At 41.0% G+C, this 26,507-nt stretch overlaps 1 protein-coding gene across 12 annotated transcripts in view; it reads left to right on the top strand.

Moving 5' to 3' along the window:
- mamo (maternal gene required for meiosis) overlaps positions 1–26,507 on the top strand; it is a 185,282-nt gene that overhangs the window by 73,493 nt on the left and 85,282 nt on the right. The window contains exons 1-3 of one of the 12 annotated variants that reach the window (XM_032439721.2): positions 11,109–11,201; positions 11,827–12,000; positions 16,560–16,633. The exons of 9 other annotated variants lie outside the window; for them this stretch is intronic. The gene's annotated coding sequence lies outside the window, so the exon portion shown is untranslated. Of the gene's footprint in view, positions 1–11,108; positions 11,202–11,826; positions 12,001–16,559; positions 16,634–26,507 lie in introns of those variants that run through there. 2 more of the 12 variants (XM_032439720.2, XM_032439732.2) reach the window with 2 other exon arrangements.

Below are 26,507 nucleotides of genomic sequence, written 5' to 3'. Positions count from 1 at the left end.
TAAAGATCTCATTTTTGCAGCTCTGCTCGAGTGCAGACTGCAACAACAATAACAACAGCAACAAAAACAACAACATAGAGCAGCAGAAATATTGCAACAATCTGATAAGAATGTTGTGTATTGGCAAAAGCAACAGACAACAGCCAAGAGACAGCGGCTGCGACGTCGGTTTGTGTCTTTGCTAGACAGAAAAAACCAAAAAACTAGAAAACAAACTGATATATTTCAGTGCTGCTGACGATTAAATACTCTTCCAGCATGCTTGTTTCCTTTCCTACAAGGAAAGAAATCAATCCAATTCGAGCTTGATTATAAAAGAATTTTAACGTAAGTAAATCAATCCAATTCGAGCTTGATTATAAAAGAATTTTAACGTAAGCCAAAAATAAATCTAATTGGATCATAACTTCGATTCATGATTGATCTAGATATTTTGTATAAAGATAATAATGAGAATAATGATGATGATAATGAAGATGATAACACTGCTGATAAAGTAAATAAAAACAATAATGATGATTAATATATCAATGATATTAATTATTGATAAATAAATATAAAATATATAATGCAAAAGTAGTAAAAAAAAAAAAATAACAAATAAAATAACTAAACAATAAATAAATTTTAATAAATAAATATTAAAATAATATATATAATAATGTACATTATAATAATAACATTAAAATTTAAGAAATAAATAGAAAATAAATAATGAATGAGCAATGAAATAAAAAATAATAAATGTATATATATTTATATATTTATAAGCAATAGCTTAAATGTAATAATCCATAAGTGAATGTTATAAATAGTAAATATCAAAAATAAACATTATGAATAATTATAAAATAATAAATAATAGAAAATGCTACTCAATTAATCAGCAATTATTGGTATGGCCTTCACTTTATGGCGAAACATTGCTTGATAGCATTCTCGCATACCCTTTGCGAGGGTGTGCAAATAGAAGCCAGAGTCGCAGTTGAAGTGCGTTGCCTGTCAAAACAAACAAAACGACAGCAACAACAACAACAACAACGACAACAACGAGGACGACGACGCGGAGTAACGACAACAACGACAACTGCGGCAACTCTGCGCATAACTCTTGTGGCGCTGCCGCTGCTGCCGCTGCTGCTGCTGCTGCTGCCCACCCACGCTGGCCGCCCCAAATTGACGAATTGTGGCAGTCGACGCAGTGGCGCAAATCGGGAACGCCAATGACATTATAATATGTCAATTTTTATGCCGCTTGGCAGGCGCGTGTTACAAAATGCCAAAAAACGCAGCGGCAACACAGCAACAACAACGACTAGCAACAACGACAGCAACAACAACATAAACAACAACAGCAACAACAACACAAACAACGACAGCAACAACTCTATTGTGCGCCCACGCTTTGTTGTTGGCGTTATTCAAAAGGCAAACATTGCTCGTGGTTGTTTCTGCTGCTGCTGTTGTTGTCCTCCAAATGCAAACAACTGCAACATTTAACATTTTTATGCGATCTAACCAACGTTTTGTCATGTTGTCGAAATATGTGCAGCGTGGACAAAGACATGAGGAGCTGGAGAGTTAACAAGGGGAGGAGAGGAGAGTGGGATGAATCGTATTATAGGGTAATAGGAATAAGGAAGAGAGAGAGAGAGAGAGACACAGAGAGAGGAAGAGAGTGAGAAAAAGAGAGAGAAGGAGAGAAGGAGGGGAAGAACCCAGAAAGAGACACTGAGAGAGAAAGACACAGAAAAAGTAAGTCACAAGGTAAAAGAGAGTGGTAGAGAAAGAAAGAGACATAGGTAGAGAAAAGAAGAGACCCAGAGATAAAGAAATAATGTCTCGAAGAGAGTAACTAAGATATTGAAAGAAAGAGGAAGGGAGCGAGGTAGAGAAATAGTGAGCAAGAGAGAGAGAGAGAGGGAGAGACAAAGAGAATTAAACTAAATGGATATTTCAAATAGAAACAAGATATGCTATCCTAGGCTTTTCAGTATCTTAAGCCTTAATACAGTATTCTAAGTTCCAACCGATTGTTCCTATAAAGCTTTATGATATCGTCGACCGATTTGCTAAGGTCTTGCAGACTATGCCAGAAACATAGTGGAGCTCGGGAATGTTCGTTAAGGTCAAGTTTTGCAAACAAGAACATTAATTGCGACTGATAAAAATAAGAAATAAGTATTACTCTAGGATTTATGATATAGTGCTCCAATCCGGCCGACTTCTCTTGGGTACTGCTCAGAAGGTTTTCGGCAAAGTTTCCTGGCAATAGCTTTAAAGCCGAGAGAGACGAGAGACGAACAAATGCTTGATACTGATCTAAAAGATCTAAAAGATATATATATATAATTATTCATACACTTTGAGATCTTGACAACGTCATCTACTTCTGTGCATAACACACTCATGTGTACACGAAAACGTGACCCTACGGATTGATCTATGTTGCCGCTACTGCGGCTACTGTGATTTGTTCTTTCGGATACCAAATTCAAATACAAATACCAAGTGTATTATTCACGATCGGTATGGAATGAAACGACTATGGATCGCAGCCTTTTTATGAAATTCAACAACAGCCACGTAATACTCTATAAAGAGATTGGATGCCCGCTGCTAACACGATCAATTTGTCTTTGTGTTGAACTTAATTACCATAGTGTCTATTTGGTGGAGTCACTCTTTAGATCCAAACAGAAGATCAGAGCACTTGTTGTGGCCCCAGCTCGAGAGCATGGTAATTGAGAATCTAGGACACGATCAGCTGGCGTTGGGTATTTAGAGCTAGGTGGGTATTTATAGGCATGTAGCATAATTAGCATGATCTCTAACCGATTTTTAATTGAATTAAAATGCGAACTAACAAACGCTGCATAATAATAAATTGCCGTCGATTGACGATCGTTAGCAACAGCCAAAAGCGAAAGTTGCGTTCGCCAAATTGGCCAACTCGAAGATTGTTTGCTCGATCGACGATCTCTCACTGTAGCCCCGGTAGTCGTCCTGTCTTGTTGTTGCAGTTGTTGCTGTTGTTGCTGTTGTTGTTGCTGCTGCTGCGATTGTTGCTGTAAATTAAGATCGTGCGATTAGCGCTGACAGCGCAATCCCAGCTGAGAGCCGCTAACTCTCTGAAAGCTTTCTACATTTTTAATGAGCATTTCAGCTGCAGCATCGAACGTGCCCCGGCGGCATGCAAGGCGCCATCATCCATCGATCGATCCAACCATCCGAGCATCCATCGATCGATCGAACCGAACGAATGAACGAATGAACGAACGAACGAACGATCGATCGATCGGGGTGTGGGTGGGCTCTCCCAGCTGTAGAGCCTGCGAACAAGCGCTTATCACAAATTATGGGAACCCAACATTTCGTATGCTCTGTTCCAGGTCGAAGCCAGCATTTCGCTTGAGGTAACGCTCAGATAATTCCCAGTTCAACAATAGATCACTTAGGCAAATGCCCTTTCCATAGGTAGCTATCATTTTGATATAAGTTGGATAGTCTATTCATCAATATATTTAACTCATCCATTCGTCTTTTCTGCTTGTATATTCATAATATTAACACATAAAATAAATATAATTAATATATTTATACAATATTAAATAATAATAATTACTATATTTATTGGATGATCTGTCATTCCAAAACAATCAAGACAAACTATTTTAATATAATTATATACATTTTATTTTTATGCCAAACCTATTTCTTATTTAAATTTTAGTTGACTGTGCTTATTCACTTTCATGTTTTAATTGTATATCGGCTATAATTTATTTTTAATTCTTTTTAATATTTTGCTATTTCTGATTTTAGAATATCTTATACAATTGATAGTTCTTTGGTCCATGTCGATCTTCTATATTGTTAGTCCCTTTATTCATTTCCTATTTTCTAAAAAGCCATTTGGGAAAAGTTTGTCAGGAAATATTTTCTTCTTTTATATTATTATTACTATGGCTATTAGTATTTTTAATATTATTTAAATATTAATATTATTTTAATTATTTGGATTTCTTTTATAATAATTTTCATAGTTTATTGCTAATATTATTACTTATAATATAGTTATTATTAACATTGCAATTATTATTATTGTTATTCCATATATTCCCGAAATTAATATTATTTTTTATATTTTTTTAAAGAAATTTCTTTTGTACTTTAATATATTAATCTGTCCCCTTTATTGTATTTTCTTTTCCATTCCATTTCCTGTCATCTTGAGATCCTTAACAGGATTTCTCCTCGATAGGCAGATATGTTGCCGCATCTATGAAATATTCTGGCATAGTATCTAAAGCTTAATTAATGAATTATGTTATATTCTTATTAGATGCCTTACTCTCTTCTGTCTCTCTAAGGTCTCTTGAATTCCTTATTTACTTAAAGAACCTTTGATTGCATTCTGTTCTCACATATGTTTAGTCACTATTCAAAATATGGAATATTATTATAAAACCTAAAATATCATCATGTTTTGTTTTATAGTTTGCAAAGGGTATTCAAGTTTTCACATTGTCAAACTTTTAGTTATTCTTCTTGTTTTTGTTGTTGTTGCTGCTGCTGCTGCTGCTCCTTGTGCGGGTGGCGGATGCGGATGCCTGGTCAGGTCGCCGTTGCCATCGCCGGCTGCCACGACCCGACCTGTCTTATGTCTTAGTTCTGCCCCCTCGCCCCCGCTCGTCAACTGTTCCTCGACTTAGGCCTTTGTCTTTTCTGTGCGTGTGTGTGTGTGTGTGTGTGTTGCCGTTGTTAATTTGCGTTTTGTTGCGTTTGCCAGTTCAGCAACATTTGTTGCTGTTGCTGTTGCTGTTGTTGGGGACCGCTGTTGTTGTTGGCTGGCAAATTGTTACACGCGTTGCTGCTTTGATGTCTTTATGGGTTTTGAATTTGTGGGCTCCATTCGCCGGCAACAATCGTGACTGCAATTCGCAGGGCTGCACTCCCCCTCCTTCTCCTCTCCATCACTTCCATCGCTCACGCCTCGAGACGGAACTCGGCTTGTGTTGAAGATGGAGTCGCAGTCGGAGTCGGAGTCGAAGTTGAACCAGCACGCCAGCTCGCCAGCTCGCCAGCTCGCCGGCTCTCCTTGGCCAAAAGACATAATCAAATGTGGACAAAATTATTGAGCAATTTAGTTTTACTTTATGGAGCAATTGCAATGCTCGGCGATGGCCAGGCGGATGAGGCCTTTGCCGCTCGTTGAGAGTGTTGATGCCTCCGATGCCATGGAGCCGGCAAGCGGAATTTGTGGAGCGTTTTCTTTATGTTTATGCGGTAAATGGCATTAATGGATTTATAGATGCACGCTCTGCTGCGGCCCCAGCCTCAGCCCTGGGAGCCGTTGTTGTTGTTGTTGTTGTTGTTGTTGTTGCTATACTTGTGGCTGTTCTTGTAGCTTGTTTGCGCACAGTTTTGATTAGGATTTATGTGGTGCGGCGGCCATGTGAACCGTGTGGAACCGTAAAGGCAGCCGAATCGTTATCAGCGCTTCATCAATCATGATGTACATAAGTGCAACATAAGTGCGTAGGCACGCACACAAGCAACAGATGAAGTAAAAACTAACTGAGGCATATCCAGCACAGAAATGTGAACCAAACTGCATCAATCAAAGCAGAAATCAATCAGTTGAGCCGTATCAGTCATGATGTAAGGCATAAAACGGCAAAGGTATGGCTAATAACCGAACGAGAAGCTTGTGTGATTGTGTGTGAATTTGGAACTTATTTTATCAATCAAGCGGCGCGTCAATCAAGCCTGATGTAAGACACACTTTATTGATTTGTTATTTAGTGCCATCAATTTGGACACTGCATGCAAAGGGAGTGCATTTGTTTATTGAGTGTTGACAAACTTGAAACAGCTTGAAAGACTGCCTATCAAAGCCATCAATCGGCAACTTAAGGGTTATAGAAATCGTTTTAGTAGACCAAATGCTTTTTCAATCAATCAATCACACAATTTGTATTATAATTTTTAAAAGATCTCATTAGCATTCTTGCCATCTATTGCTAGCGTACACATCTCCGAGAACCTGTACAGAAAATGCTGCACAATCCAGCTAAGAGCTTCAATCAAGGCACTTCGATTGAGGCGTCAATCAAAACATCGACTGTACAGTGCACTAGAATGGGCGAATGGGCGAATGGGCTTTGAACTTCAGAGCGACCTCTCACAGCACCCACACACACACACACACACACACACACACACACACACACAAGCACACACAGACGCACGCATAGACACATTTACACTGGGGCAAACAAGTAAATTTGATTGATGGTTGCATTGAGTTGGCAATCCCTGAATGCAGCCCGAGGACTATGCACTCTTCAGCCCAGATCTCTGAGAGGCATGACAAACGTTTTTTATATATACGTATATAAATATATATATATTTTCTTCTTTTTTTTTTTTTTTTTGTTATATTACTTGGTGCATCTTTTTTACGCTTACTTCTTGGGCCGTGCCCAGTTTTAATTTTTTTTTTTTGCTTTGCTCTATTCCTATATATAGTACATACACGTATATATAGAGTTTTTGTTGTATTTTATTTTGTTTGTGGCTTCTTTTAGCCGCTTTTGCCCTTTGGCCAAAAACTGTCGCAACTCATCAATTTTCATTCAGGCCGTGGGTCCGGCTCTCGCCTATTATTCACGCCTAGCCAAGGAGCAGAGTAACGAGCGTGTCCAGTCGCCAGTCGCCAGTTCTCCAATTCTCTACAGGTCTCAGGCCCCTCAGTGGGCGTTTGGGTCTGACGTTAAGCCAGAGCAATGAATGCTTTTAGCTGAAAACTGAGTAATTGAGTGACAATTAAGTTATTTCTAGACGAACAAGCCGCGCGATCAGCACTCAGCTAGCCACTTGGTCAGTTCCCCGATTGCACACGTTCCCAGTTCCCCTCCCAGCTTGCCAGGTACCCCGCTTCCCAGCTTTACAGCTAGCCAGCTCTCCAGTTTGGTCAGGTTTTTTATGAAATATTACCAAGTTCATATCTCAATTATGTATGCCGCGCGCACAGTGGTTGACAGGCTACGAATTTGGTAACAAATTGAATTCTATGACATTTGCATCTGCTTTAGGTAGAAACGCTTGAATGTGCTTAATCAAATCAAATCACATATACTCTGAATTTCGATTTCTATCGAGTACAAAAAAAAATACTTTCTTTATTTTTCAAATCTTGTATACAATTTAAAGTCAAATTTTTTCGCTTCGCTAACAAAACCCACATTTATTAGCAATTTGAAATTTGTATTTCAATTTAGTTACTTTCAATATGTATATACATATATTGGAAAATAAAAATAAATTTACATAGTTAACCATTTAAGTCTGTTCATACATGAATACACTTTAAACATTTTCATGACGCTCTTATCGGCTTGCTGACCACGGTGCCTGCAGCTGGGCTCGCTCTCTGCGTGCGTGTCTGCGCTCTCTGAGTGAGATTAATCGCAGCTTTGACAGGCGCTGCATTCGACGACGACGCTGCTGCACTTTTTTTCTTGAACATGATTAAACGAGCAAGAGCTGGTGCCGAAGCGGGGGCTGGGTGCTCGGGCCCACGACTGCCTTTGACATTATCGCCGCCGTCGTCGTCGTCGTCGTCGTCGTCAAGTCGAGCTGCGTTTCGTTGAGTCGAGTCAATCATTGGCTGGCATCATCATCAGCTGATGATCATCGGAGCTTTTTGGCGTTGCCTTTGATGTTGTTTGTGGTTGAACTTTAACACCGCTTATGTCAAATTATGTCTGCATTTTGGGCGACGGCGGCTGAGGCGTGGCGTCCGCGAGTCTCGGCTAGCGATTGCGCCCGCTCAACATTTGATTTATGAGTGTTTTTGTTTACCGCTCGCTGCAATTTGTGAATTATTACGCATGTGTGTGCTCTGCGCCCCCCATCTATACTACAGCGGGGACTGTGCGGGGGCGCGGAGCGCTCTGACAAATTGCACAAGAGCCGCGAACTTGAGAAAAACAATTGCGGCGATAGAAAAACATGCGAATAGCAAAACACACAAACAACAATAACTGCAAAAACAACAACAACAAGAACAGCAACAACAACGAACAAGCAGACGCGATATGAAATGCGCAGCGACAAACTGCAGGAAATGCTGCGTGCTGGGGTAAGCAGTGTGCGAGGGGGTTAGGGGGGACCTGAGACCTACATATGAACAACAACAGTAGCAGCAGCAGCAGCAGCAGCAGCAGCAGCAGCAGCAGCAGCAGCAGCAAGCGGCGCGACGTCGTGCGTATGCATTTGACGCCGCCTTCACTGCGCGCACCGCCGCGCTCTGCTTCATTGCAGCACTTACATAAGCCGCGCGTCGTTTCCGTCAATGCCGAACGCGCTCGCGCCCACACGCGCCAGCGAGCACGCTCTCTCTGCTATCGTTCACGCTCTCTCACTCTTATCTCTCTCTCTACCGCGCTCTGCCGCCTGCCGTATGCCGTCTGCCGCGGCTATTTCAGCTGCAGCGATCGCAATGCGTTGCGCATCAGAACGAGCGACGCTCCTCGACCTTGACAGTGAAATTCATTTGCTGTCGACAGAGGCAGTCGCTGCGGCTGCGGCCGCGGCTGCGGCAGCGGCAGCGGCAGCGATTGCGGCGCTTTTGCAATTTACGAGCGCAAATTGTTTTTGTTGTTGCCTTTTTGTACACTAGTTTGCAATTTGTAGAACACTCAAACATTTTGCGTATGCGGGCGAACAGAATTGTTGTTGTTGTTGTTGTTGTTGTTTAATTGTTATTATTATTGTTGTTGTTAGGTTAGGTGCATTCGCCGTGCGACCTTGAGCATTTTGCAATTGGCGCGACTTTGGCAGCGTGCGCACATAAAACTATGTGTGAACGGTAATCTATATAGATAACATACATACATACATGCATGCATATACACACACACACATGTATGTATGTAAGTACATATGCATGTAGATACATACACATTGCACTTTCGAATTGCTTTTGCGATCTTCGCATAGAAATTTCTCATTGTACCCTACAAATCAAAGCCTCGGCTTGTTCAAATTGATAGAAGTGTGGACGCAAAAGTGTACGAGCATCATTTGTACATATGTACATATGTGCATGCGTACATATGTATGCACATATGTATGTATGTAGGTGAGCAGCTTTCGTTAAGAACGAAACTTCATCAAAGCGTTATATAAAAATGCAAAGAGTGAGAGAGGGGCAAGATTGGCATGGCATGGCATTCGCATACATACATATGTACATACTCTAATCTACATACATATGCATTTTTACATTCATCTCAGCCTCTCAATTTAGGCAAAAACTTGAATATGGTAAATCGATTGATTAAAATAAATAAAATAATATCAAATTTGACAGACCAAAATAAATAATACGCAGATTGTGCTTCTCATGAGAAAAGAAACCCACATGCATGCACATTTGTTAATAGAGTTAAAGTGAAATATTAGATGTTAGATTCGTATTGATCAAATTGAGTTCGATTTCTTACGTTCAAATTCTTTACTTTTTGCCCATTTGCCCATTTGCCCATTTGCGCACTGCCCGCAAACGTCACAGCCCAGACAATACATACAAACAGGCATGCATATGTGTGTATATATGTACATATGCACACATATGTATGTATGTGCATATAGGCATCTTGTATGTATGTCTGTTAGTATATCCACAAGAATGTGGAGAAATGTACGCTTGCAGTTTCTGCTCTTCCCCTCCTCACACAATCTATCACTGTCTCTCTCTCTCTCTCTCTGTCTTACTGCATCGCCGCATCACTTGCGTCTGACTCTTCAGGTGCCGCCTTCATCCACATCTTCGCCTATTGTCGTGCAGTTTTGCGTCTTTTGATGTTGCCTGTTTGCGTATTATTTTGGTTTTGGTTTTCTTTTTTGTTTTGTGTATTTGCAATTTTTGCGCAACTAAGCAAAAGAAATAGCAATGCAAAGAAAAAAAAGCAAAAACAAAAAAAAACACATAAGAAGAAAAAAATAAATACCGAACCGCATTTGTATAAAAATTGTGTTTGGCAATGAAAACCGTTGGACATTGGCTTTCACACACACCCTCACACACACACACACACACACACACACACACACACACACACACACACAGAGAGAGGCGTACGTGTGCGAGTTTTTCGTGGCGTTTTGCCGTTTTTCCCGAAATTGTTTTTCTTTTATTGAAATTTTTTGTTGTGTTTTTCACACACAAGCACGAAACTTGCTTTATTTTTAAGAATTTTAACAATTTGTGCACTTTCTTTTGTTTGCGAGCAAACATCGCAGGGGGGGCGAGGGGAGGGCAGTGAAGAAGGGGCGCAATGTTGGCGGCAGTAGGAGGGGCATGGCAACGTCAGCTTTGGCAGCTGCTGTGCCCCGTTTGGGTCAAGTTTTCAAGGGCACGCGCGTGCAATATGCGATTGCGCTGCCGCGCTGCCGATGACTGATCGCAGGGCGGCTGAGGTTGAACGGGAACGGGTGCGGAGGTGCGGTTGACGGTTAGGCGGCTGCAGTCTCTCGAAAGCTGTGCGAAGAGCGCGATTATGCATACGCCAGACGCTCTCAGCGAACGTCTAATGCGATCAGTTACACTTGCCAGCCAGCTAGCCAGCTACACACATACACGCACACATACACACACAGATGCCCACAGGCACATGCACACACCTACACACGAACGCACACACGCGCTGGCTCTTTCGCACGCGTTTGGCCTTGCACGCTGCTGCGTCACCCGCTGCACTTCCGCACACACATCAAATTCGCACTGTGCGCTCGCTCTCCACTTTGGGGTATCTCTCACGCGCTCTCTTACGACAGCGCGCGCTCTACATCTAATGCGAGTGCAATTGTCGCAGCGACGTCGTCGTCGAAAAGTGAAAAGCTTGCAAAATAATATGCGAAAAAAAAAAAACAACGAAAATGGCAAGCAAGAAAACAACAAAAAAAAAAAAGACAGCGTCGTGGCTGCGTTAGAATCGTTTTCTACGCCAACGCCGAGCGCAGCCAGCCAGCTGCAGTAGCGGCGCTGTCGCCGTCGCCGTCGGCTTCGCTGTCGCCATTGTCGTTACTCGTTTTCATTTCGCCTGCGGTTTCAGTTGTCATTTTACTACAGTCGCTGTTAGTTATTTGTGTGCGTCGTCTTCGTCGCCGTCGCTGACGTTGCATTCTAAGTGGGTTCTCGACTCGCCGCACGCACCCGCCACGCAATCAACAAAGCAAACAACAATTAACGCAGCTATCCAAAATTATTGTTTGGTTCTTTTTTTCGCCTTCGCCAATTTCCGCATTTTCAGTGCGTGTGAAAAGGCGCGCAAAACGCGTGCGTCGCTGAGTCGCGCTGCTTGCAGTCGCGGCAAGATTTCGTTTGCTGCTTGCGCTGCGATCTCAAGGCTACACGCGTCACAATTGTTGTTGGTTTTGTTGCTGCTGCTGTTGAAGGAGTCTGCGTCGCTGCCGTCGCCGCCGCCGCGTCTGCGTCGCGCTTGCGTTTGCTGCTCGCTGCTGCTGTTGCGTCTGCGTCAGCGTCAGCCTCAACAGCATTGCGTCTACGTGTTCATATGCGCAAATTCCTTGTAACGCAGTCCGTGCCTTTTGCCGTTTGCCGTTTGCCGTTTACCGTTAACCGTTAACAGTTGCCTGGCGCTTTGTTGTTGCTGTTTTAATTGCGAGCAATTTGCCGTTTGCGACTCTGCTTTAATTATTTTGTATACCTTTTTTTCGAGTGTTTCGCATTATTTTATTTATTTGTATTTGTATTTGTATTTTTTTTTTTTTTTTGTTATATTTGTCGCGTAGCGCACAAGAAATGAACGCCACGTTTTTCATATAATAATAAAAAGAGAAAGCAAGTGTGTGTGAGGGAGAGAGAGAGGGAGAGTGAACGAATTTTTCAACATTTGTGCAAATTATTTTTTGTCGTTTACAACAAATTTATCGTGTGTGTCGCTGCCTGCTGCATAAGCAAACAGGGTGAGTCAAGTAAAAATAACGTACGACACGAAACGTTGTAAAATGAAACATCTACTTAAAACACGGCGTATACGTTATAAATCATACGCACTGTGCAACGTTTTTACATGCGTTTTTCAAGAAACCAGGACTCGGAAAGCATCATTATTATATTATTCGATTGAACCTTTTCCCAAAGAGCTAGTTTTTGCATTAGAATTAGAGATAAAGAACAAACAACACTTCATCTTTTGTTACCTTGTGCAATAATGTTAAATAGAAGATCTAAACCAATTAAACTAAACAAATCTACTTAGCTCGCGTCAGTCTTGATTATTGTGAACATTTGATTTTAAAAAAGAAAGCCTTCTATTAACTAAAGCTAAGCTCTGTAAATGGAAAGCTCCATTAAAAAGGATCAAAAATCGATATTTATCGATGGCTTCAATTGATTGTCATCAAATGTAATGTCTGAGATCGATCTGTATTCTCCTTATTTTCCATACCATATTTAATAAACATATTTCTTCATTAAGCGTTTGTTAGTTTTCGCTCCAACAGCTGGCACGAGCCTGTTGAAATTCACAGTCAATCCCTTTATCTGTTTTTCCAGGGTATTACGCGCTGCTCTGTTGTTTTTGTCAATGCATTCAGCTGCAAAAAAAAAATCAATAACAATTGGCAATTTATTGTTGTTGGCTTCTCTACTTATCAATTAAAAAAAGTAGAAGCACAAAAATTATAAAAAAAAACACACACAAAAAATTAGAAATGAAAATATAATTAGAATTCGAATTCGAATTAGAAATGCGAAATGCATTTGCAGCTAGCGACAGCAGCCGCCGACGCGATAAATGCCAGCAGCTGCTTCGACGTTGACGCCTTCTGATAAGCGCTGATGGCAGTGAGTAGGAGGTGGTAAGGGGTGGCTGGCAGAGGGGACAGGGGGGGGGGCTAGGTAAGCAACAAAAGGTGGAAGAGCGCAGGGCGCATTGTATGCGTGTATTTTGCCGATAAGAAGGCAAGCGAGAAGGTAACGAAAGAAGAGAGATAGAAAGAGAGCAATAGAGACAGAGAGAGAGAGAGAGAGAGAGAGAGAGAGAGAGTGAGAGTGAGTGAGAGAGAGAGAGGGGAAGGTGGCGGACAAGCAGGAGGGGAGTAGTAAGTTTTGTAGTAGGCGAACGCGATCTTTTTGCAGCCAGAAGGCAAACCAGGTGCGACAACAACAATAGTAACAACAACAATAACAACAACAATAACAACGACTGCGCTGCTTTCGCCTAACAAATTTTCGACGCTTACTGCAATTGTTGTTGTTGTTGTTGTTGTGGTTGTTTTTGCTGTTGTTGTTGTTGCACTGCTTTGCTTAATGCAGCGCAACGAATTGCGGCGAAACTTTTTCATCAGCCCACACGAAATGGCAAAGCCCAAAAACAGCAACACACACCCAACCGCAAACGTGGCTAACAGCATGATGATGAGCGCGGGAGGGGTTGCGCAGAGCTACAGGCCGGCGAAGGGCGGGTAAAGGGGACGCGGCCCAGAGCAGAGCAGAGCAGAGTTGATTTTCCCACGAGTGCCGCAACGCTTTTCATCAACGTCAGCGCTGACAGACAGCCAGCGACAACAGATGCGAATGAGAAAAGACAAAAAAAAAAAAAACCAAACAACAACAACAACAACAAAAAAAATGAACACAAATTCAGACTGAGAGGATGCTCAGGTGTGAATCGCATTTCGGTTGTTCTGCTGCCCAGTTTCCTCAGGTGGCCCCGCCCAAGAGCCCACACAGGCACGCCTTGATCCCCCTCTTCCCCTGCGTCGCGGCCAAAAGTAACACTCATAAATTTTATTCAATTACAATTGCCTATAGGAAAATGGGAAAACGGGAAAGAGAAAGGCATGAAAAGTCATGTCATGCGGCAAGGGCAAAAGTTGTTGAAATAAAAGGGCTCAAGCGAGCATTTGCCCAGATTATTTATCGATTTGGTCGATTTTGTCGAAGAATATGGTATATATACTTACAATCAAAATAACTGATCTTAGAGCATACAATTTATATATATATATTTTTTATTAGCCGAAGAACTGCAAGAATAGAAATTTATCAATATTTTGTTTGTTTTCTCTTATTAATAACATCTTTTTGTTATTAGTCGGCTCGACTTTGCCGACCTGGAGCCGAAACTATCTCGGAGAAAATATATATTAAAATAAAATTATTTATTTTGATTTTGCTGAATTAAAATCGGAATTTTGAGTCAACTAATTAATTGGTTGATTTTTCAATAAATAATTAGCTTTAAGTAAACTTTAATGAATATTGTGAATGGTTTTATTTTTGTTTGTATATATATAAATTATTATATATATATATATATATATATATATATATTATTCATTATTATTATTATTATTATTATTATTATTAAAATTATTATTATTATAATTATTATTATTATTACTAGTATTATTATTATTATTATTATTATTATTATTATTAATATTATTATTATTATTATTATTATTATTATTTTATTCATTATTATTTTTATTAATATTATTATTATTAATTATTATTATTATATAGGGAAGGCTTGCCAAAACCATCATTAAATACATAAACATTTTCATCAAACTGTCGTAACTAAATTTGACTAAGCAATATGATAATAAACAACAATAAATATAATAATAATCAAATTATTGTGTTAATAATACAATTGATGAAAAAATATAAAAATATAAAATATATTTAACCATATATTGGACACTTTCAATATTTCACTGGCAATGGGAAGTTATGAAAATTTGTTTGAAATTATTCTTTTGCTCTTGCTCCGACTTTATTCTCTCTCTCTCTCTCTGTCCCTCTCTCTCAATGAGTCTCCCTGTCTCTTACTCACTCTCTTTCGCTTTCTAGATAGTGTTTTTAAAGCTTTCGCCTTTATTTTTTATTCTATATGTCGAAAGAACTTAAAGAAAATATACAAATAAATAGGAAAATAATCGTACAACAAGCATATAGTATAGTATAGCATATAGTAGTATATATAATAAGTATTTTATCCTTTATTATTTATGTTAAACTTTTTTTTGCTATTGATTTATTTGCTATAAACTAATTTGATATAGCCTCTATGGATACTATAGCGCATCTGAGCTGTCGGCTTGATTTTTTTATTTAAATTTAAAGCTGTTGTATCCTCTCTCTTTTTTTAAATGTTGTTGTCGGCGTCGTCATTGCAGCTATGGGTGTGGGAAAAGTGGGCGGAGCAAAAAGTGCGACGTCGTCGTCGTCGTCGTCGTTGGCGGTGGCGTCAACTCTTCGTGTCTGTGTGTTTAGTTGTAATTGCATTTGTGCAACAACAGCAACAACAACAACAGCAACTACAACAATTTGCCATTTGCTGTTTTTGTCGTTTGCATGCGACACGCGCTTAAATTGAATTGGATCATATCTGTTTTTTTCCTTCTCTCTTTTTTTTTTTTTTACCCCCAAGTGCATTGGCGAACAACCAAACGCATTGTTGGTTGTTGCAGTTAACAGCATAAAGTAAATTGTGGCCACGCCCGGCCGCTGCCTTTCTCTCTCTCAAAAAATAAAATAAAAATAAAAATAAAAAAAAAGTGAATAAATAAATAAAATGCCAACTGGCCGTTTGAAAGTTGTCGTTTTTAATAGTATTTGAGTTGCTATTGTTGCTTTTTTTTTTTTAATAATAAATTTAGTTTATTATGTTTTACATATATCGCACAGGCCGGGATTAGCTTACATTTAATTAATTAAGTAGTTGTCGTATAGCCCAGGCGAATCATGGCAGCAGCTTGTGCGTTTTTGCAGGGTGTCTTGTTGTCGGCTGTCGGTTGCTCCGCACATTCGCTTAAGCTTTGAGCTTTGGTTGCGTATACGCAGCGTTGCACCAGCTTATTGGCTGGCATTCTCTTGGCTTGGCTTGGCTTGGCTTGGCTGTGGCCCTGAAATGTCTATTATTTCATTAGGCAACAATTGATTTGCTTGCCACGGCAATTGGCAATTGGCGCGTTGCACGTAGCACGTTGCCCGTTGCCCGCTGCTAGCTGCTCGCGTTTTGAACTTGCCACACATTCGTTTTGATGAATGAGTTTAATCAATTTTCACAGCAGCGGCATGCCAGTTGGCATTGTTGCAAGCCTGATTGTTGAATGTTGCCGCAGTTGCAGTTGCTGCTTGTGGCAGCTGCCCAGCTGGGCTGCAAGTGTCTGCTGCACTTGACTCTGAAACGCTTTTGAATTGCGCTTAATTGCAGTTCGCACTTATGTAATGGGGCCCGGCCCGGCCTGGTCCAGACAATCCAATGCATTGCATTCTCTCATCTAAATCTACCTGCCGCCCGCTCACTTCTCTTCAGCCTATTCTGTTGCTTGAATACACACAATGCGAGGCGGCATTCGCTTTGTTGTTCCCGATCGATTGTTTCTTAATAAGTGTGTGTGCGTGTGTGTGTGCGTGTGTAGTTGCCATTCTCATGCGCTAGTCAGCGCCTTCCTTTTTATTATCTTTATCTAATTGCCGCTCTTCTGCCTCTTTCCATTTGCAGGTAAGTGCCGCCCTGGACCCAAAAGACGATTAAAGCGTCTCCTTCGGCTTCTCCCCTTTTGGATATGCATTTTGGTGAGCTAATGGAACTAGGCAATAGCTAATGACTGTTATCCTCCTTCTCTCTCCTTCTCTATCTCACTTTTTATATAGCTATATGCAAACACAATGAAATTGAGAATCTTAGAGAAATATTATTTGTCCTATATTTAACATTTAACATTTACTCAATTCTATTAATTTACATAATGCTAATCAGCAGGAGCACTTTTAACGCCAGATATTACATACTTCAATTGTTTCACTTTCCTATAATTTATATTACAACACTGTTTAAAGATTTTTCTTTTCAGAAAATTGTTACTCGCATTTAAAGCTTAATTTGCTGTCTTTTTTTGCGTCATTCACCAACACTTTTATTTTAAGCAGTTGCTGGTTTTCTATTTGTCAGCCTCACTCTCTTTAACTTTACAACACTGATTCGTTGATATATAATTATAGATTTCTTAATATTGTTTCTGCTTATTTATTCCTATCTATCTGACAACACTGAACGGCAGTTAAATACCACAGTGAAATGATTTACAACACTACAACTTTTGACAGCAAGTTTGAAATTTGCTCTAATAGTTAACTTAAACTATAAACTGAAAGAAGAAGAGCAGCAGAACATAAGAATCAACAAGCTGTTTCTTTATTGAAAGAATGGCTGACTGATTGATTGACTGATTAAATGATTGACTGACTGAGTGGATGACAGAACTGACTGACTAACTGATCTGACTGAATGACTCACGGATCTGACTGATCTGACTGATCTGACTGACCGGCTGACTTACTGACTTGACCCGACTGACTTACTGGCTGAATGACTGACTGAATGACTGACTGAATGACTGACTGAATGACTGACTGAATGACTGTCCTGACTGACTGACCTAACCCGACTGACTGACTGAATGACTGACTTATTGATTGACTTATTGACTGAATGACTGACTGATTGAATGGCTAATTGACCGAATGACAAATTAATTGATTGACTGAATGACTAGATGGCTGTTTGATTGACTTCTTGACTGAATGACTGACTGGCTGGTTGACCGACTGAGAGGGTCATTCCGTTATATTATTTTCTTACCCTAACTACAATTCGTCTGGCTGTCAGATGTTTTGGCTGACCCAAATTCGCGAGCAGAAGGGAAGATTTCTATCTGGTAAATGAGTGTTGGCAAACCCTTTTTGGCTGTTCGTTAAGACCCGGTGAAAGTTGTGGCACGTGCGGCAGCAGCTGCTGCTACTGCTGTGGCAGGAACTGTTCCTGTTGCTAATTGTCAGCGAAATGTGCCGGCGCTTCTGTGGAATGTGCCGTTAGGTTGCTTCCGTTATATGTTTATTTGTGCAGCTATTGTTTTTGGCTTTTATTTTTGTTAGGGTAGGGGTGCAACTTTCACTTGCGCATGTGGCAGAGGCAGCTGCCCAGTTGTTGCATACCGCATTCCGTTAGCCATAAAAGCCGGCATCAATCATAGCCGCTAGTTGAGTGGAACGTGGCAGGAACCTGGCCTGGCTTGGCCTGGCCTGGCCGCTCGGTATCTGCCACAAAATGGGGCGTTATCGCTCTTAATGACACGTCATTTGTTGCAAGTTCTGCGGCGCTCTGTGGCAACTTATTAGATTTGCCACATGCCGAACGATTCATCTTTTAATTACCGCGCTGAAAGCGCGCATTTTTCAATAACGCATCGATTCCAGCCGCTTGCGCGACTGCGCAGCTGTCTCTCTCTCCTTCTCCTTCACCATCTCTCTCTCTCTCTCTCTCTCTCTCTCTCTCTGTCAGTTCGCCGTGTCTATCTCTCTCGCACCGACTACCCACGCATGCCTGAGCAATTTTGCTGTGCGCTTTGCACTAAAATAAATCTGCGGCGATTTGTTTGTTTGCACAAGTCGCCGCCAGTCGCCGCGCTGCCACTCGCCTTGCCCCGCCAATTGGCGGCGTCTCCGCGTGCAGCCCGTTAAGCGCCTGGGGGCTTGCACTAAATATTACAGCCTGCTTAGTTGCTTATACCTTGTATTTTGCGTATACCCTTCAAACATTGAACCTACGTAACAAGCTCTTCAATATGTGACCGACAAGCTTGTCAATTTATTCTACATCAGACTTTTAATATTTATCGGAGCATATGATAATGATATGAATTTATCTTAAGATAAAGTGCCAAACATAATACTGAATTTCAAGGAAACCTAACCTCCTCTTTATTTCGTAATTGAATAAAGTGTATTTAGAGGGTATCTGTTAGGCGAGCACTCTTAAATAATGCAATTTTTCGTGTTTTTAGTGCATATTCATGTGTCTCGCTCTATCTCTCTCTCGCTACCTCTTTCGCTTGCTACCTCTCTCTCTTTCTTTCTCTTTCTGTCCCTGTCTCTCCCGGGTGTTATTTATCATAAAAAATTGCTCAGATTTGTTTTGCGACGGCAAAGACATGACGCTCATTTGTTAGCAAACGAACTGGCAACTGGCAAACTGCAGCACTCTAGACACACAGAGGGGCAGTATGTGTAAGGGGTTGATGGAGGGGGGAGGGGGTGGGGATTGTAGGTAATGGGAGAGGGGCTTAAACTACAGCTTGGGCACTGGCTCCACCAGCTGCTGGATACCTTCTGCGCGTGCCTAGCCTTTGCCTTCCCGGAGCCGCTGCCAAATGCTTTCACTCTAGGCATTTCAGTCGATCTTGCATACCCTGTAAACATGCAACTGGGCATACAGGACAGGCCGAAGGTATTAAGCCAGGCTTAATACTTACACTTTTCGTAATTATCAGGTGAATCCGAGCTGCTAGACGCTTTATATTCGCGAATTTGTCAGCTAGCTTGGCATTGTTGTTGGGCAAATTCTTAGGGTATTGAACTGATCAGTTTAAAACTTACTTGATTTAGACGCTACAAAACGAGTGAGTGAGCAGATTTGAAGTATTCTTCACTCTTCTTTCGTGCAAGTAACTGCTTTTACAGGGCATCTGCCAGTTGTGTTCATCCATTATTATTTGTTTCATGTATGTTCCCTTTTTTTTTTTTGTGCAAAAACTTGCTATGCACTTGCGTCGTGTGTTCTTATTTTTATTAATGCAGCCGCCGACTGTTGCCAAAGTTCAACGCAAATATAATCTGTCAAATAATTTATCAGTGTTTGCTGACGATGAGCTAAGAGCAGCAGCAGCAGCAGCAGCAGCAGCAGCAGCAGCAGTTACAGCAACAACAGCAGCAACATTGAGACCTCGCTGTCTGTGCCTGTTGCCTTGTGCAAAGTTCACGTTAAGTGCTTGACAACAACAATTCGCATCGATAAAGAAATGCTTTCTTTCATCATTAAATGCTGCTGCTGTTGCTGCTGCTGCTTCTTCGTTTGCTCTTTTGTTTATTTTTGGAAGCGGAATCTAATGCTGCGCCCAAGCCGCAGACTACACTCGTGTCAATTCTTCAAGTATTTGCTTCATATTTTATTGAACTTGTTCCTCAGACTTTCAGTTTACAGATCCTTCAGTTAAGGCTTTGATTCTCGCTGCTACCCATATTAAACACACACACACACACACACACACACACACGCACATATCCAATCTGGCCTGAAAATTATTTGTTCAAGGCGTATTTGGGCTTTTGATCAGGGTCTCTCTTTCTATGATAGTTGTTAATTCTCAAAAGGGCATGCATGTTGCAGCAGCAAATGTGGCACAAAGTCTTTGGGCCTAGTCTCGAATTTTAATACATATCTCATCCCATTATATATAATATATATATAATATATATATAATATATAGTTCAGTTCTACGCTAGCAGAGCTGTTCACAGTTCACGCTTCTGCGTGGAACTAGTTTCAGTTATGCCTACGCTGTCGAATGCCTTGGCACTAGTTCCGGTTCCGTTTCTAGTTGATTTTTATTTTCTGCATATTTGCTTAAGTTTCGGTTCTGGCCGCGTTTCCGTGTTTCATTCGCTGATTTTTGTTCCAGTTCAATTCTTTTTCCAGTTTCATTCGTTCATGTCGACTTTGTCAATGCGTTTTGTTTTGTTTTGCTTTTCTTTAGCCATGTAAAAGGCTTTCAATGGTTTGCTGGCATTTCGCATTTGTCTCGCCCGATCGACAGTCGTGTGTGTGTGTGTGTGGGTGTGTTTGTGATTATGTGTTTGCTTTCAAACAGAAACGATTTTATTATCTCAAGGTTGCACGCGCGCTACTTTATCTGGCTCCTCTTCTTGTTCACAAGCTGACGCTCCGCGCTATTTTCAACACTGTTCATTTTCCTTTTTCAGTCAGTGCCCTGCCCTACGCTGTGGTCTGCCTTATATTCTGCAACTGAACTGTGCCATATTATTTTGGCCACCACTGTCCCTTAGAATTGTATAGAACATTATATGTAAAGAAAATGGATCGAAAATATATTGACATTTGAGAATTGCAATCGATGCAATGCTCACATCTTTTCCATTGTCCATTGAACAACGTGAAAAGGTGGCCTCAACTTGGGTTAAGCATTTTGTGGCACAGTTGTTGCTGCCACTTGGCCTGTGCCTGCCGCTCTGCGTGCTGTGGCCAATGATTGCCGCACGATGATGGCAGTGCGAGGAGCTGCTTGGCATTGTTACCCAGAGACCTACAGAAGTGCGGCTGTTGCTGGTGTCAAAAGCTGGGCCAAAGCGAAGGCCAATGCGATTGCGGAAGCTGCAGCAGCAACCACAAAAGGCAACTGTCGTTGTTGTGGTTGTTGTCGCTGTTGTCGTTGTTGTCGTTGTTGCTGTTGTCTGCTTCAGCTGTTGCTGCTGCTGTGGTTGTTGTTATTGGACACCTGTTGTCCCTGCGTCGATTTATCGCTCGTGTTGCTGTTGCCTGCCTGCCTGCTTGCCTGCTGTTGTTGCTGTTGTGGCCGGGCGTCTTGCCTCGAAATCGTGCCGTTTATGATGATGGCCACTTGCCGCTGCTCGCCTTTTATTGCTTTTCGATTGCAGCGTGTGAATTATGATCTTGCAAGAGGCGGCAACAGCAACGGTGGCTCTTGCTTGTCTGCCGGCAATAGGTTGTTGGTGTAGCTGCTGTTGCTGCTGCTGCTGCTGCTGCTGCTTACAGCGGTCACGTGCGCTAAATGTTGCAGTGCTTTGATATTAAGCGCCAACAGGTGTCGAATTTCTACAACAAACAAAACTGCCCACCATTAAGGCAACGGTAACAACAGCAACAATACAGCAACTGTTGCTCTTGTGCCCTCTGGCATGTCAGCAGCAGCAGCTACAATAATACACAGCACTACAGCAACATATCATTAAGAACAAGAGCAACAATAATATCAACAACATTCCCGCAGCAGCAATTGTTGCAAGAAATCATTAACAACAAAAGCAGCAGTAGCAGCAGCAGCAGCATCGGCATCGGCAGCAGCAGCAAAGTATGTCGAGTGCTGCAGTAGCAACACTTGCACAATCAAGCAGCAACACACAGTATATGTTGCTGATAGTGACAACAACAATGACAACTGCATGAAACCTAAGCCTGGCAATAGTTGAGTGTTGATGTTATTTAGCTGACACCTACGCAGCCAGCGGCCAGCAGCCAGCGGCCAGCAGCTAGGAGCAACCGCACCTGGTTGCTGCTAACGATGCGCGCGTGTCAGCAACATGTTGCTGCTGCTGCGTATTTCGTATCATTAGTCAAAGCAACGCGACGAAAAAACGAACAAAAAAGAAAAGAAGTGAAAAGAAAAGCAAAGCAAAGCAACTGGCAATCAGCAGCAACCGGCAAAAGCTGCCCAAATCAATTGCTGCCGTTGCAGCAACAGCAACAGCAACAGCAGCAGCAGCAGTTGCTGCCGTTGTTGCGTTGACACAATCAACAGCAGCAGTTGCTGCAGCGACAATAGCCAAAGTCTGGGCATGATTTATGGCCAGGCATTTCTTGCATCTCACCCACACAAAGATGCGACGCACACAAGCAACACACGCTAATTGTGTGTGAAAGCAGCAGCAACTGGCAGCAGCAGCAACTGGCAAGAACAACAACAACTTGCTGCATTGCTCATACGCCCACGTGTACATAACAACAACAATAACAACGATCGCATTACCATTCGCTGGCATATTTAGCATTCGCATAGACGCAATCATAACCATAAACAGTTTTTTAGCCTTTTTTTCGACTCCTTTTCTCTGTTGCTATTTTTGGCCGTTTTTAGCATTTGGCTTGGCAACTCCAACATTTTGTGGCGGCTTTTGTTTTGAATAAACGCGAAGCCGAGCGACGATTTTGGTCAGCTGCTGCTGCTGCTGCTGCTTGCCCCCGCCGCCCATAAAAGGCGCTTGTAAGTGCTACTGTTTATCCAATGCGCCTAACGGTACAAAAATGCGCTGCATAATTTACGCAAAAAAAAAAAAAAAAAACAAAAAAATAGAAAAATAAGAAACGAAAAATTGGAAAACAGCTGCCGAAAATAAGCGGTAAAAAGCGCTTCACACACACACACACACATACACACGTATATATATACCCATATGCAAACAGGCTGAAAAGCTGCTGCGCGCTTTTCACTTTTCACAAATGGCCATGCAAATTACAAGACACATTAGCCGAGTCAACAATCCTACGCCTAACCCAAAAATGGGAGCAACTACAACAGCAGCAGCAGCAGCAGTAGCAACATGCCGCATGCCGCATGCCGCATGCCGCATGCCACATGCATTTTGCTTAGTCAGGCGAGAGAGCAGTTTACAGTTTACAAAACGGAAATACGCCAAAAATATGTTTACAGCAGCTGCTAAGCGGCCATTGGAATTGCTGCTGCTGTTGCTGCCGCTGGGAGCTGCCAGCAATTGTTGCTGCTGCCAAACAGAGTTGCCAATGCAAAAGCAACAGTTAAAGTTCTTAGCAAAAAAAATAAAAAAATAAAAAGAAAACTTTAATCAAGAGCATAAAAAATAAGTATTTCCAAATAGTTGAAAAACAACTCATAATATTTTGAAAAAATGTTTTTAGTTTGTCAAAACTTTCAGCTCGGGCAGCCTTGAATACTTGACTTTATGTGTTAAAATAATTTTGCATATTGTAGAATATAATATGATATAATATTATAAAAACTATATTTATAACAAGTCTGCTATAAAAATATATATATAACAAATTTGGAAGAATATTTATGTTGCTGTTCTTTTGTTCATTTAGTTTTTCCATATTTTTATAAATTTTCTTATATTACTGTTTCATTTTATTCAATTTATTTATTTTTTATAAGAAGCTGGTTTAGTTACGAAAAAAATGCATTACGCAACACTGAAAATCAGTTTTATGTAACAAGTAAAAAAAAAAAAAAAATAAAATAGAAGGAAAACAATAATATTTTTCTTATGATATTTGCTTTGACAAACCATAAATAAGTCAAAATATAACAAATTGCTGACTCGTTTGCTAATTTGCAAGCTGCTCGTTTGCCATAAGTTGCAACACCAAATGGATTTGTGCAACACTGTGCCCAAAAAAAAAAAAAAAAGATATCAAATAAAAACAATTGACGAACTAGCGCCCACAACAGCAGAAGTTGGTTATTTAACTGGAATGCAAATAAATATTTGTTACATTTCTCCAATGTACATCACATATGTATGTTTATCTTACGAACTGCATCATTTTTAAAGAGAGCTGGCAACTCTGGCAGCTGCCTTTCGTTGGCCTGGTCAGTCAGCTAGTTGCTGGACTTTGTCGTGGCCCGTTTGGAATGTTTAGTTAACCGTAAATACCAAAAAGTCGCACTGCGCCCGCGCCATTTTGGCATTGATTGCTAAGACCAAGGCAGGCACACACACATACACACACACACACACACACACACACACACACACACAGACGGCTAAAGAAACACAAACACACATGGACATGTGAATACACTCACTGAAGCGTGAATAACATTTGGTAATCATGGCACAAACACGAAAATGCATTAACCAAAATTGTGATCATAAATTTTCAATCGACACGCGGCGGGTGCTGTTGTTGTTGCAGCTCTAACTAACTGAGCCCCCTATATGTGTGTGCGCGTGTGTGTATGAGTGACTTGGCCAAGCGCATGAATGACTGGACTAAAACTGAACTGGACTACGTTGCATTTGGCCAGCAGCACAGCATATTGTTGTTGTTGCTCTTGCAGCTGCGCGCATTCTTGGTCAGAGAAAGTTTTTGTTGTTGTTGCTGTTGCACAAGTGGCAGCCAGCTATGCAGCTTCCACAGCGTTGCAGTTGCAGTTGGGTCAGTTAAATGCCAAAGGCTGTGCCTGCCTCTGGTTGCTGCTGCTGCTGCTGCTGCTGCGGCTGCTCGGTTGGCATTTCACAGACCTTGCTGTGGGACTAGCTGCGTGGGTGCAACAACAGCAACAGCAAGCAGCAAGCAACAAAGACGACACTTGGCCGCAATTCTTCTCCTAATCCTCCCCCGCTAGCTACTGTCACGCTGACTGTGATAATCATGCACTTGTTTATTAGTTTGAGACTATAAAGAGGACAAGATATACTAGCACAAATATAAGTTGTTCATTAATTAAATTATAGAATAATATACAAATATATGCGAGTAAATCTTTAGATATTACCATGAGACTTTACTTAATTATTACGACAATACTTATATAAATATTTATATAGTATAATAGATTAATACGAGCAGCGTACAAAAATCAATTCAACGTAGATTTATTCACCTTTCTCGTTCTAAGCCTACAGCTCCTAATGCTCTAGCTTAAGGGCCTACAATAGATCCCATAGAATGCTCCCACCCTCCCACTATTTATAAATAAATATTTATATATATAATATAATAAATAACCAATAATTATATTTTTAAAATTTTGCAAAAATATATTCATTCAATTTTTGCTTAAATACATATGTATGTGCAGTCGTGTTCATCATGCAAAGGCAAGTTCTTCCTCAGCTGTGACTGCGTTTACTTCTTTAAATGCAGTCATTAAGACATTATGCAACACTAAATTGAGAAGAAGAAGCATGTACAGAATTTGCTGCTAGCATATTAACTAGACAAGCGATAAGGGACAGAGAAATGGAAAGAGAGTGGGAGACTGAAAGATAGGCAGAGAAAGGAAGTGCGCGAGAGAGAGAGAGAGTGAAAGCGGCACAGATAAAGTAGAATTCAGGCAAGTGAACTTTCTAAATTTGATAATTATGAAATATCTACCGAAAGGAAAAATTATGAAAAAGGGATCATGGGAAATAATATAGAAAATTATTGAAATTACGATTTGTTTTGCGTGGATTATTTCCATACTATACTGAATTTCTACACGCGGCTCAATTATTTCAGAGTTTATCTTTCAATTGGAATTTAATTTAAAATGAAATTAATTATGCATAAAAACTGGACGTAAACAATTTTAAAATTCAATTGATTGCAAGGATTGTGTTGACTATGCTTTGCTCTGCGCCTGATTCACACACACAGGCAGACAGGCAGCACAATCAGTTCGATTGCCACAATTTCGGCCAACAATACAACGTTGATTCTGTTGATGTTGTTGCTTTTATAGTTGTTGCAGTTGTTGTCGCAGTTGCTGGTGCTTGTTTTGTTGTCGTATCTGTTGCTGTTGTTGCTGGCATATGACTCATGTCTTGTCTCGTTGGTTTCCCTTTTATTCAATTCGTTTTTTATTTCGGATTTTTGTCTTTTTCCCCCTTTTTTTTTGGAGGCGGCTTAAAGCGCGCGCTTATGGCACAATGTGAGAAGCGGCTGGTCGAAGGCTTTGCCCCTTTGGCCCAATGTTTCAGTTGTTGTTCTTGCCGTTGTTGTTTCTGGTGTTGTTGTTGTTGTTGCTGTTATGTATGTGTTTGTACAACGCCTTTGCTGTGGCTTCTGTTGTGGCCTGTTGCTTCTGATGCTGAAGCTGTTGCTGTTGCTGTT

The sequence above is a fragment of the Drosophila virilis genome, chromosome X (genome assembly GCF_030788295.1).
Source record: "Drosophila virilis strain 15010-1051.87 chromosome X, Dvir_AGI_RSII-ME, whole genome shotgun sequence".
NCBI lineage: Eukaryota > Metazoa > Arthropoda > Insecta > Diptera > Drosophilidae > Drosophila > Drosophila virilis.
Note: the sequence above shows the minus strand (reverse complement) of the source record. Positions and strands in the feature narration are given on the sequence as shown.